Source organism: Melanerpes formicivorus, unplaced genomic scaffold (assembly GCF_026170545.1).
Source record: "Melanerpes formicivorus ecotype bairdi unplaced genomic scaffold, bMelFor1.0.p_v2 SCAF_56, whole genome shotgun sequence".
Taxonomy (NCBI): Eukaryota; Metazoa; Chordata; class Aves; order Piciformes; family Picidae; genus Melanerpes; species Melanerpes formicivorus.
Window position 1 is genome coordinate 4,386,578 of NW_027142408.1, and position 14,903 is coordinate 4,401,480.

Here is a 14,903-nt window from a genome sequence, read left to right on the forward strand (position 1 = left end):
GAGTACTAAGTGCAAGCACCTTCAGTGCTCATGCGGTTGCCGCCCATATCAAACCTAAAATTTCACTCTGTTAGGACTGTCTGGAATATTTAGCTGGGTATCTACCCAGCCACTCCTACTCAAAACTGAGGCCGGAGGCTTTTCATCTTGCATCTGGAAAGAAACCACTGCATTTGAACCAGTAGGAAATATCCCTTACAATAATACAGAGAAATGAGGAAGTCTTATCTTGCTTTAAAATGTCTGCATGTCCAATAGAGAGAGAATGAAACAATATGAAGCACAGAGCAAAGCATCAATGCTATCATTGCTTTCAGCACAATCAGAACATCCTTCCTCCTCTGAACTGCTCAGCTCACCTTTCCATTATATTTTTCTTTTTCTGTCTCTAAAAACTAGTTTCTTATAGCTTGCTTTCATACAGCATTTCTCACACTTCTCGATTACCAGAACAGCTCTGATGTGCCTTGTTACGGTATCTTTGCAATGATTGTCAAATGCAGTTGCAGTTGACAACAGCGCTTCAGTCAGGAGGAAAGCTGTAGGGTCAGACACTGAACTGAAGGGTTAGCATAGAAACAGCTATTCCCCACGAGGCACAGCAAAAATACCAGAGCACAAACACGGCAACAATCCATGCTTTCTTAAAGAGTGAAGAGAACTTTCTGACAGTGCCTCACAGCAGCCAAAGGGGGCAGAGCAAAGGTTGGTGTACAAAGGCTTCCTAGGTGTTTAATTACTATTTTAAACAACCTGCTGCTTACACAAATGCCACATTTGCTTCCTGCAGTGTTTAAGCAGTATACTTTTTCACATGCACACATGGAAAAGTGAGATTGTAAACTTTCATTGGTATTTTTCAGACGAGAGAAGACTTTGCAGAAGAGCAAGGTTTCTCTGTTGCTATTGCATGGCCTCTTCTCACAAGCATGAGGTAGCATTTCCTTTTCCTTCTGTCCTCCTCTTCCTGAGGGGTGGCAGCCATCATGACCTTCAAGAAGCACACAGAGTTTTCAGACATCTTTGGTATTTGCTCATTTGTCTCCATTTTTGTTCCTTGCCACAGCACCTGTCTCTCAAACCAGGACCCTGACCTCAGGCCCCAAACTGACAGATCATGAGTGGCACATGATGGTAAAGTGCCACAGTGGAGAGATGTGGCAGAGCTACGCAGCAGCCAGGGCATCACCTGCCAGCACACTGCACTAAAAGTTTCCTTACTAGAGAGAACCAAAACTCCCACACATGTAGTGCCCACATCTAAATCATAGGAATAATGCATCTGAAAGGTCTTTTATGTTCAAACATGTGAGGCCTCACATAGAGGCAAGGAAGGGATGTCAAGAGCATGGGGAATCCCAGAAGCCACTCTGTCACTCCCAGTTTGAAGCCTTTTTAGCCCAAGGGAAAGCACAGAAAGAGACTTGTGATTTGTGCACAGTTAAACATTTGCAAGGACTCAGAGAAATTGCTGAAATGACAGCAGCTCTCTTAGCTACACTTGAAACTCAGCAAGCTCAGGGGCTGCTCTTGCTGGTATCAGGAGCTAGCCACCAGGGTCTCTAACCAGAAGCAGAGACGCTCCGAATCCTTCAATACAGGGACCACTAAGGTCAGCCAAACACATAGCAAAGCCATTTTGATAAAGACATTGAACCAGCCAGACCAGGCTCAGTTCATACTCCTCTGTTGCACACTCATGGTCTCAAGCACATGCAGGAATGCAGTGACAAATACAGCAAAAAGCCTGTTTACAGATTTACAGCCACTTCATTCCACAGTGCAATTTTCTGAAGAATCCCATTTTAGGTAAGGAAAACAGGTTCAGGAGTAACAATTCTGGTTTTCCAAAATCCCTTATTCCTCTTTGCTTGATCTTTCTAAAAATCACCCAGCGACCCCAAACCTCTCACCCCAAGAGCCGTGGGTTTTCCAAGTGATTTGATAAATGCACAGTTTGTTATCCCAGTACCCCGTGATCTGTGTGGCCTGCCCCAGCTTTTCAAATGTGAACATTTCAGTGAGGTGAGGAAAAAGTAGTTCTCAAAGTTCAGTCAAGGTCACTGTGGGTATTTTTGCAGGATCTTGTACTATATACTACAGATACGATCTAGCGGGGCATGGGTGCGTTTAAAAGTCTCTTTATTTTCCTAAGACCACTTCCTCCAACACAATGAGCAGTTTTGTATTCCCTGAACTCTTCCTTCTGCAGGGAAGGGATGGATCCAGAGGCTCCCTCCCCAGACTGGGCAAAGTCTCACACACTGTTTATTTAGTAGCTACATGAAATAGTGTAGCTCACTATGTAATCAGCCCTACAAAGCAAAATAAATGGGAATTCCACATCCAGATAAAGGTTACATTCACATGATATTGGTTCCCACATATCTAGCACTAATGTCATTGAATGGCCTTTGTCACAGAGCCATATACAGGCTCAGAGTTGAAATGCAAATTCTAGGAAAGGAAAGCAAATCTATTTCTATTTCTCTACATTTCTCCTGTGGTATTTGTTATTGTTGCATCTGAGTCGCAGTAAGTTTGCATCATGTCACACACTGCAACTGGAGTTACTCCGACTCAACTTCCTCATTATATAAGGGAAGTCACTCTGGAATGGCTCCTATGTATAAGAAGGTTTTCATCTCCAGGTAAACCAGCACTTCACAGCAGGAAACAGCAATGTTTATTCATGATGTAGCACATTCTAAAGAACCTCATTCTAAATATATAGACTCAAATTAATCAAATGGGATCTGAAGTCATGTAAGTCTGAATGGTTTTGTGTTAATGCTTCTCCAGGGACTTCAGTAGAGATGGCATCAGTTTACCATAGTGCTGAGAGCAGAACAAGATGCAGGGTATTTGCCTGACCCTGCATAATGCAGGCAGTGTTGAGAGCAGGTGGAAGGGAAGACTGATTTATCATGCATTAACACTCCTACTATCTGTATGCTTTCTTTTCTCCCTCTCCTAGGAACAAGCAAGTAGTCATCTCAGAAAATTACTCCTCAGAACTGAAGTCTGTATATTTACATGTGCATATTCAAGGTATGATACCACATAATGCTGCCTGTCAGATCTTTCCTTGAAAGTAGTAAGGCAAAGGGTGCCGAGTCATGCTGCAGGCTGGTCCGGCTCTCCCAGCACTTGATCTCACACCTGGGAACAAGTAAACATCTGGAAACATTAACAGAGAGGCAAAAAGGAGCAGCTCTGAGAAGAGCATGTGCATTTACCACAGAAACATCTGAGCTACTGGTTATGCAACATGACCTGTCTGAATTTTGTCTCACAGCAACTCTGTGAAGTTTCTCTGAGCAAAAGCTTATTGGACTCTTTCCAGCCGTGCTGGTAGATGAGAGCTACATCTTTCCTGAAAACTTACTTTCAGGCTGTTGGGAAAACAATTTGTTCTTATAACAAATCTTGAAGCTTACATATGCAGGCATGAGACACATCCAAGTGGCAGGTTCTGCACATTGGCCACAACAACCCCATGCAGTGCTACAGGCTGGGGTCAGAGTGGCTGGAGATCGGCCAGGTAGAGAGGGACCTGGGGGTGCTGGTCGATGGTAGGCTGAACATGAGCCTGCAGTGTGCCCAGGCAGCCAAGAGGGCCAATGGCATCCTGGCCTGCATCAGGAACAGTGTGGCCAGCAGGAGCAGGGAGGTCATTCTGCCCCTGTACTCTGCACTGGTTAGGCCACACCTTGAGTCCTGTGTCCAGTTCTGGGCCCCTCAGTTTAGGAAGGAGGTTGACTTGCTGGAACGAGTCCAGAGAAGGGCAACGAAGCTGGGGAGGGGTTTGGAGCACAGCCCTATGAGGAGAGGCTGAGGGAGCTGGGGCTGCTTAGCCTGGAGAAGAGGAGACTCAGGGGTGACCTTGCTCTCTCTTCTCCCAGGCAACCAGCACCAGAACAAGAGGACACAGTCTCAAGCTACACTAGGGGAGGAGGAGGTTCAGACTGGATGTTAGGAAGAAGTTCTACACAGAGAGAGTGATTGCCCATTGGAATGGGCTGCCCAGGGAGGTGGTGGAGCCACCATCACTGGAGGTGGTCAGGAAGAGACTAGATGGGGTGCTTGGTGCCATGATTTAGTTGATTAGGTGGTGTTGGATGGTAGGTTGGACTTGATGATCTCTAAGGTCTCTTCCAACCTGGTCTATTCTATTCTATTCTGTTGTAGAGAAAAAGCATGCAGATTAATTCAGTTAAATTTGCTCTCATTCCCTGGGGAAGGAGGAAATACCCCATGCATTCTCTTGTTATCTCCCTAAGGTAAGTTTTGCCTTCAACTTTCACACTTTCAGGACACTTGAGGCGATTTCAAAGAGCAGCTTCCAACCCTGCCAAATAGATGGTATAGAATAAGGGGTGGGTAATGTCATGAGGTTAGCCAAATGAATATGCTGATGTGTATTCAATACTGTGCTGACAAGAACTAGAGTCAGAGAAATGAGCAGCCTCAACATTGCCACCTTTTGAATTCTCAGCCTTGCTATGTTTTTCACAAATGGCACCTTCATCCCATGAGTGCTGTCAGCAGCCTTCCAACTTGGTTTAACTTTATGGCCAGAGTTTGACTCAAGCAGGAGCAAAGGCAACCAACAGCAAAGATATTACACAACGCAATCAACCTGCTCTCCAGCACTCAGAATCACTTTCTCGCTACTTATGCTGGAGAGGATAAGTTGTAAGAAAAGAAGCAGAAAGGAGAATGTGAACAATACAGTGATTTCAGCCATTAACAGCAAGATTCACAGGACAGACAACCCAGCTTGGGAGCTACAGAATCCCCATCTGAATGGAAACACTTCAACAAAGTGCAGTAAATGGAACAAGCCCCCAGAGCTGACACACTCCTCTAGAACCTGGGAAAAAGAGCACAAATTGCATTTCAGTTCAGAGTGCAGGACACACAAGCTCACCATGGTCATGTAAAAGTGTGACAGGTCTGACCAAGCACAGCACTTGCTAAAAAAAGGAAAATCCTTACAATTTGACTTTTTTCTCTTCTTTTTTTTATCCCCTGGAAGACAAGGGTCACAATTTAAAGTGCTTTATCCAGCAAGACTAGCATACTGACTTCAGCCTACCTAAAACCCTTCAGGTTTTAAAGACTGAAGGTGATGAGGATGGGACGGGGATCTTAGTGGTATCCAGGGGCAGAACAAGTGACAGCAGGTACAAACTAGAACACAGGAGGTTTCTCTTGGCTCCTGAGCAACATGGTGTAGGCAAATCTGCTTTAGCAAAGGGGTTGAACGAGGTATCTCTGGAGATCCCTTCCCTAGCATTCTGTGGGTCGGTTTCTAGGACCGTGGTAGATTCCCTACACTCAGACTATTTATTAATTCATTCTTAGCCACTTTTGGGTTAGGTTCTGGGTGACAGATACAGCAGAGGAAAAGGCAGGATTCAGGCACCCTGACTGGCCATCAGAGGTAAGTGCCCAGCAGTGAAGCATTGAAAGGGAGAGGCACTGAGAGACAGTCTGGAATTAAGAATTGCAACTATTTCTTATTTAAGAAAGTGGTTTATAAATACAATCTCTGGTGTATTTTTTTACAGCCTACTCTTCTCCCCACACCTATTATTTATTTTTGCAAACAGCTTCTGATTTCAGATTCCATATATGGGTAGGAGGCAGAGGCTTGGCTTTCTGTTCTCCATTATAGAATCATCCACCTAATGGCAGAATTTGCAGATAACTGACTAGAAACCCCTATGAATGGGTCAAAATTATTTTAAGAGACTGATCAGCTCCTTTCCAATTCTATGAGTCACTTTTAATTAGGAACCAAAGTGTCAGACAAGACAAATAAATAGCGGTGAGGCAAGAGGCTAGCTATGGTTTGCTAGCAGCATGCTGTGGAAGCACAGCAGCAAGAGACACCAGCTATGCTGTGCCAGATAGCCTCACTACAGCCATGTGTCACCCTTCTCAGCTGAAGTACACAATGCACTCATCCTATACTTAGATAGCAAGCTGTCATAATTTTAAATGGGAGAAAGACTTATCTCAAGTCAGCTCCTAATTGGCCTGCTAGAACCAAGTCGTTGATAGCAGTCAGATACAGTACTTTCCAACAGAGTCAGAAAACAGAGACAAGAATCCATGTCTGCGATGAGGGTGTGCCTAGCACTGAGGCACAGACAGTGTCTTGTGTAGCTATAACCAGCTCCATAGCTCAGACATCTCTATGTCACACTCCAATCACAGTGAGGCCATACTGCCTTCCCTTCAGAAAATTCCCTCTAGCACATTTGCGCAGCCTCTTCTGGCACAGGTGCCCAGGGAGGTGTGCAACTCACTTCAGTGGAGTTGTGCACGCTGCTGGGTTGTGCTTCCCTTCAGAAAGCAGGCATAGGCACACGAGTTGAGTTTGGTACTATTGCAGGCAGATAGAACATCGGTTTCAAGCTTCTGATCATAGTGAAGATCTCAAAATACCTGATCACTGAGCCACAAAAGTGAAGATAAGTAATGGGATTACAAATGTCTTTGTTTTCCTCTAATGCTACCGGTCACATGAATACCGTATTGACTGTACTGAATCCAAACAACATGTTTGTAAGTGTCATGAGTGTTGCAGCCATTTCTGTGAGCACAGTGCAGCATAGTACCTGACACTCTGACAATGCTTCTTCCAAGTGTGGTGCTGTATCCTGTAGAAAACCAGTGCTGAAATACCAGCGCCAGAGCCTGGACCCTGTCCCTGGGAACATACATGCTCAGGCAGCACCAGTAGCCTCAAAGCTTCATTTCTGAGTGTATGTAGAACAGAAAGTCTGAAGTGCCACATTTTCTTCACTGTGTTCAGTTTCTGTACATCTCACACGTGTTAACCTAGGGTACTTAAATTACCCGGTGCCTCTAATAGCATGTAACTCAAAGATGGACTCTTAATTCACTTTGTTCATCATAAACCCATCAGCACACCAGTAGGCATTTAACTACTGTATGCCAATAAAAATGTTGTTTAAACTGTTAACTGCCCGTTTAAAGCAGCAATTAATTCCCAAGATCAACACCTTCAAAATTACTGCCTTGGGGCTTAGATAAATATTAACTTTAGCTCTTAGGGAAAGTGTTGGGCTCATGACCTGGAAAGGGATCACTTTTGGTAGTTTAGGATTTTATCCCCTGCTCTGCCATTGAGGTGTCACATAATTCGGGGGGGGTGGGGGGGGGGGGGGGTGAAGCCAAACACATGACTCCTTCTTTAGCATCCTTGGTGGGGGGAAGTCAAACACATGACTCCTTCTTTAGCATCCTTGAAACAATCTCATAACTCACAACTGGAGGTGAAGTATTTTCTAACTGCAACCTGCTCTGCATGTTTCCTATAGTTCAACTCCATCTTCTGGATCAGGGGAGGGCAATCTTGGTATAATGATGAAGGAGGGATCTGTTAGTGTGTGAGGTATGCCCATTGGGAGGCAGCTCCTGTAACTTGCTCCACTCTGTGCTGTGCATGAGAGAAGAATATCGTATCGTTGTTCCATGCTTTCACCAGTACTCAGTCAAGACAGGAGAGTGAATCAGAATTTCTCTAGCAGGCACCACGAGCAATTTACATTTTGAAAACTGTTTTGTGCCAAATATAGCAAAGTAGAAGTGACATTAAATGCTGTAAAGTAAAGCACTCATTGCATTAATAAAATGTGCAGGGAATAGAAATCAGCACAGTTACGATTTGCCATTGTATTATTACTTAAGATTATTCCAATATCCCTGCTTTCACCACACTTTAGATATTTAAAGGTCTTTTCCTCAGCCCTTCCCTATGTATCTTTTTACCATATGACTCACCCTTCAGTTCACCAGAATTAGCTCCTATGAAGTATAACACTATTAAAAGTGCAGGACCTGATGGGACTGGTAGAATCTAAAGCCTGAAGCACCATGGTAATTTCTCCTCACAGAGATGCCCTCTCCTTCACAGAGGGCATCTCCTCTCTCTACCCTCCTCCAAGTACACTGTTGATTGATTGTCACAGTCAAGATGAACCCTGGCTAGATCATTCTTTAAGACCCATAATCACATCTGTTATCTCCAACAGACTCAGCAAACCCAGACAAAGAGAAACCAACTAACCTAGCAAAGAAAGGTGACCTGTCAGCATCAAGACTGAGACTGGTTGGTTAGTCTACACCAATGAGGAGAGTTGCCATCAGTATCATGAGCCCTTGGATATAATTTAGTCATCTTTTCTTATCCTTCTGGACTTCTCTTTGACATTAGACACTGATGACCATGCATTACTGATTTCTCACTTGAGAAGTAGCAGAAGTCCCTAACTTTTGAACAAGCAGCTAACCTAATGCAAGTTGGTTTTGAGGAGAACACTTCCTACCAGAAGCGAGAGGAAACATTTCCACTACTAAGTCTATTCACTTACAGACTACTGAAAAGAAACAGCTCTTGCTCAAAAGCTTCCTACAATCTGCCTTCCATTACTGATTGATCCATTCAGTTGGCAATATCATGACATCAGGAGGCATCACTGTCGCATCAGAGATTAAACAAAACAATGAGTAGTTGAACCCGGTAGGAAGACAGATCAGTAGTGATGGCAAGAGTTCAGCTGCACAGTGCACTCTCCTTTACTGTGAAACACTCCGTTCAGACTGCAATCCACATAATTTATGGAAAGAGGAGCATGTGGCACCCAGCCAGCTAGTTACCTGCTCTTAGTAGCATTGCAGCCAAACTCTAGAGATGCAAAGTACTTGAGCTAGAATTTTGAAGCTGTCTTTACTAACTACTGTAGAATACCTTGAGAACACCAGCTGCTGCAAGCAACTTGATCTGCCTCTGCACTCTCACAAAATCTCACGCCAAATTCAGGGTCTTGGTCCACTTGACTAGTGCATTTCATGAACTTTAGCTGGGATAACTAACTGCTCTTTCAAATCCCAGGGCTGATAATTATCTTCCAGCGCAAGGGAGCTCAACATCTTTTCTGGGAAAGACATTGGTTAGTTAGTTGATTTTCTGTTCAAAGTCTTTGGATGTGAAGTCCCTTCACAAGTTTATCGTTCCACAGCCACATTTCCTTGCCAAGTATTTAAGCAAGTTAAATGCACACATGCACCTTTTTTTCTGGTCCTGATTTTATATTAATCTTTTTGTCTAAAGCCCCACAGAGATTCTTCTGCTTCCCGAAGACGTGAGTGCTGTGATTCCCCAATGTTGACAACACACTGATGGCATAGTGATGAGCATTTTGTAAGAAAGGGGAAGAAACAAAGCAGAGAAAGGAAACACAACCCAACAAACACATTTTCATATCCCTAATCTGCAGCTCCAATAAGCTGTGTGACTTTTAGAAGTATTTCCTCAGATCCCCAGAGGTTGGAAGTTTTGTTTATGTTAGAGATATTAGAAGGACACTGACAGACTCATAGAATCACAGAATGGTTTGGGCTGGAAGGGGCCTCCAAAGGGCATCCAGTCCAACCCCCTTCAGTCAGCAGGGACAATCCTCCACTAGATCAGGCTGCTCCAAGCTCCCTCGGCCTCTCCTTATAGCAGAGGTGTTCCACTCCATCGGGTCCATGTCCCTCTTGCTGCCCTTGCTTCTCTTGATGCGGCCCAGGATGCGACTGTGCACACTGGAAAAGCCGTTTCTGCTGCTGATCAGTTTCGACTGATGCTATTTAGCGCGGCACAGTCACTCGGCCCTGGGAAGCCGCTGCAGGGGCGACAGCGACACGGTCCCCGGCGGCGCACGGCCCCCCCCTGCTGGCCGCTTTCCGCAGCGCTCCCCGGTCCTGCACATCCCCCTGCGCCCCGTCCCGCACTTGCCGGGGCGAGAACGAAGTAAAAAGGTACACAACCCCCCTCACATTTTGAAACAAAAGTAATCAAAGTTATAATCATAATGTTTTGTGAGTCTCCTTTTTCTAACCAGAGTAACCACTTCCCCTGTGTAAATACAGCCGCTTTGGGGGCTTGGTTACAACAGAAAGGGAGCACCACCTGGCCCAGCCCGGGCACAGCACGGAGGCAGAGATCTTCCCTTCTCATTACCCCTGCCTTAAGTAAGTGCAGGGAGTGAGTCCTGGGTTCCAGCAGGCCAATTTCTGAGCATCCCTGATAGACCACTAGTAAAAATATGTCTCTTTTATGCCCTCTAGAGTGCATAAGAAATTAATCCTCTTCTTTATCTGTATTTTTTCTCTAGTTTCCTGTCATTGTTTAAAAAGGGATAGAGGTTTATCTTCAGGTTACCACTGGAACCTACAAGTTTGCTTCCTGCTCACTGGCATTTTTGCCAATCTATATGCAAGGCAGACCATTGATTGAGGGAAATCTTCACAATTTTGAGATCAGCTGTTATCATGCTATCATATGTTTCATTATCAGAAATGTTTCAGCTTCTGTTCTCTTCACAATTTTCAAAGTAGAACACTGTCTTCAAAAAATCAACATAATCATCATAGGAAAATGTAATTTCACCATCTTCACAGACAATCTTCATAAATTATGGTGAAACTAAGCCTTTCAGTCAGTCCGGGCAATGTCATATTTCCAGCACTAACAAAGGCTTTTCTTTTGGCAGTGCCTTGTACCAGGATCTGTTGGCCTCACCGTATGGGGGAAATCTTGATATTAATGAAAATTTTACCATGGGATCAGGATTTTACCTAAATACTTAATGCTGCTTTCCCCAGCAACTCCCTGGCTACACTGCCTTAGAACACACTCTACTGCAGCCTTGGTAAAATGATCTGGGCTTGGACCCAAGCCTCAGTCCCTTATCAGACCAACTCAACTTGTTTCAGTCAGCTATGAGCGATTGATACTATCACTGAAAATTGCAAGAACTCTGTTATGAATAATATTACTTGTCCTTGGAGGAATGTCATTCTCCCCTTTACACATAACACTGACCTATATGTAATGTTAAACTGTGTGTAATGGCATTACCATTCCAGTGTGCTCAAAACTCAGAGGCCGTGTTACTGTGGTGTGAGACAAACACACATGCAGTTTCCTCCTTCTTTAAGAAAAAGATCTCAAGCCCCAGGTTTGCATTGCCATACACCCACACAGGTGGCAAGGAAGCAAATACAAAGTGCAGGGTGTTTGAGAACATCCTTCAGAATAACTCTTACTTTATAGAGTAGCCCCCCCTGACCAAAGAAAAACTCAGAGATAATTTCTCTTCAAATGTCACCCTCTGCTCAAACCCAGGGCATTTTGTGGAAGGAATTATTCAACTGATTGGCAAGGAGCTTTGGTTATTTGCATGTGGCTGTAGTCGCTTTGGTTTTTGCTTTCTCTGTTCAGAAGGGAGATGTGAACACCTGGATCAATGAAGAAATTTCTCTACCTTTCAATTCAAGAAGTACCATTTGTGTTTTTTAAAACATCAAAAGGCAAACCTCAAAACTGGTTTCCCTGATCACACATTTTCGGAGGTATTTGGTCTGTGTATTTATTACTGCATGATCTGGCTACATATATAAAGTGTGATGTGTGTGCTTTATGCCTCTATAAATACAGGAAAATAGATACAGACTTATGCAAGCAAATAAAATAGGATCAATTATGCAATAGAGGGTTTATATCTATTTACATAGATATATAATGTTACTTTAATTTGAATTGTTAAAATAGAGCATATATGCACCCAGAGAAGATACTTCTGGCTTTTCATTACTAACCAGGCCAATGCTTCATTTCAAATATCTATAGCATCATTTAAAACAACTGCATTAAAAATGAAGCTTTTACTACTGCATGCACAATATCTTCCTTTATCTAACAGGGCAGTGTGTGAATGACAGATTTTCCAGGTATGTTAAGTTATCATGCAGATACATTATGCTTTGAAAAAACCACTCCAAGTGCTAAATACTTGCTAGATTATTTTACATGAAAATAAATGCAGTGAAATCTAACAGCTGGAAAGTGTTCCTTAAAGAGATACTTCTGCAAGGGCTCCAAGTGACTCAACAGTTTGAGAGTTAAGGTCTGCCCACAAATACTTCGGGAATTAAAGGGAGGCTATAGTTGTTAGTTATCTGCTGCAAATTAGTTAAGCATCCAGTGACCGAAAGCTCTTCGAGGTCTACATGTAAGTGCCCAGTATGAGCACTGATCCTCTGGGGTACACAGCCTTGGTGTATTTGTGATAACCCTTTACCACAGAGATTTTCACTTTACTAAACCCAGAGACAAATCAATTGAAAACTTTCAAGGCCTGACATAGAGTTTAGAAATACACCAGACCTCTGTCTAATATCTCACCATAAACATTTTCTTCTGACACACTATTATGATCTTCTGGCCATGCTACCACTGCAGCAGTGGCGACAACCTTCTGCCTTTTCTGCTAGAGCCTCAAGAAAATAATCAGGAGGCTTTTTCCTCACTCACAAATGTGCCTTATTAGAAGAAAACAATAAGCTGTCTAACAAACCAAGCAGCAATACTTAGAAGACATAACACATATTTTCAGGAACCATCTGTGTTGCTACTGCACAGCTAATGGCAGCCGTGAACCACAGCAGCAGCTTCAGCAGGAGATGAATAGCTGTGCAGTCTCTCTATCCACACCAGTGAGTGGCTATCAGCACGAACAGAGACGATATCCTTGGTGCCACAGTTTAAAATCCAGAGTAGATTTCCTGGGATTAGAAGGCTTCCACTGTTCCAAAGCTGGCAAGCTAGGAAAGGTACTCATCAACAGTATCTGCTGCTTACAGATTTACTCATGTTAGATTACGTGACAGATACACAAAGACCTACACTCTGATAATGAGCAAAGTGCACTCTACTCCTCTCTGTGCATGCTTTTAGCTTCTCATTCCCTACCCACTCTAAAGCAGGTAGCTTACACTGAGAGACACACCATCTTGGATCAATTCTTAGAGGCACAGAATAGAACATGTTCAGGAAGTTACTGTTCCTACACACACACACAAGTCCTGCCTACCTCTTCACTTAGCCTCAACCACGGGTAAAGGGCAACTATCCTATAGGACTGAAAGGCTCAGTTGTCCCCTCCTGTCCTGTAACTGTTCCCAGCATCTGAGGGTGTCCTAGGACGGACTCTGAACAGAAAATGGAGAGAACCAACTCAGCAGCACCATAGCAGGACCTCTTTTTAATCCTATAATGGATACTTTTCCTCTGATCCAATTACAAACTGAATTCTTTCCAGTAGGTTGTTTCCCTATGAATCCAGTTCACAACTCCCTTAGCGGGGATAAGTTCCCTATCACAAGGCTGAAGTTTACCACCTTACCCTCTGCTGCCTGTGGGTCTCCTTTCAGTGCTAATATTACCATTTTTTGGCATAACCCTGTCTTGAACAACTGTGTCCAACTTTTAACTTTAGCTCTCCCTGCGCTTTCAGACTGACAGATCATTCATCTTATCCTTTACACTTTCCCTTTTTCCATGCTAAAGCTTATGTGAAGTGCAACATCTTCAACATTTTTTGTAATGCAGTTTTACAGCAAACTTCCTCTGCCCAAAGCAGCTGAGAACAATCAAGATGAAGTGCATCAGAACAAGGCATTTGTTAGAGCTTGTTGCCTGCAGTACTGCTTTTTGTCCCCAGAACAAAACAATGTTTTCTCCACTCACCATCTGCGTTCGTACAGGTTTTGGACACATCAGTATGAGATGAAGAGTTAGTTTTTCTTAGGTCACTTATTGCAATAGCAGATATTGTTCACTAAATACTGAGAAGCAAGAAAGTCAATAACTGTTTGCTTCTGTGCCAAAATTTTAACTGATCACTATCACACAGTGATTTTAAGCATAAAATATAACACTTTGTTTGAATTGTCTCCTACCAGCCTCTGGTACTTCCTCTTTTCTCAGCCCTCCTCAATTCAGTTCTTCATCCTAGTATCCAGTTGCTTCTGCTTGGATTTCAGAGTGAACCAACTGCTCCTCGTGCCTCAAGTGCAGGTGGATAACTCTTTAAGCTGTGTGAGGGTGGCTGCACCTTCTAGCCGTTCTCTACTGGGAGCCCTAAATGAGAGCTCCAATGCAACCTTGCATATTTTCCTATTCTATCTTCCCCCAGCAGAGGGAGGGGAGTGAGGAGTCGCTTACTATTTCTGCAAGGTATGGTCTCAGAGGCAACCCAGCAGGTGTACTTGAGAGCACAGCCTCGTCTCTCCTGCCCAGATGCAGTTCAGGAAACACACAGCTGCACTACAAGATTTGGGGAGGTCTGGCACCTGATATTCTGCTGAACTACAGCTCTTAGGTATAATATTGGAAGTGTAATTCTGTGAGTTTACAACTCCAGTAAACGCAGATAACCAGGTACCTTCTGCATTTTGCATTGTGATGATGCAAACAAAAGCCTCATCTGTTTCTACCTTTGTTCTGACATGCAATGTGGGAACTACATGCACAGAATAGACCTTTGCTAATGGAAAACAGCATTTGATGCTTGCTTTCTGCAACAGATGCATAGCTTTCCTTTCCACACAATCCCAGGAAAACTGTTAAGTGCATAACACAACTTTGTTTTAACTCTGCTGTTAAGCATCATTTATGACTGCCTGCCTCTGGAGTATGGTTCACAAGTAGAATTCTCTAGTTATTCCTCTACATTACCAGTGCAGCATCACATCTGAAAGGGTCTAGGCAAGGAGATCCAAAAGAGGCTGGTTACAATTCTGTCATAGTGCCAGATGTAAATATAAATCTAATTCCAAGTGTTTGAAATGCAGGTGGATCAAACAGCTTTATGGTAATGTAAAGCTTAGGAACTGTAACTGTTTAGAACTGTGTGTATAATGTACTGCTTATGCCTTTGTTTCTTAGGGAAGACAAAGGAACGAAGAATAGATTCCCTGGTAGAGAAGTAGCTACCACGTACTCATGTTCTGTTTGGAAACAAACAACTCCAGCA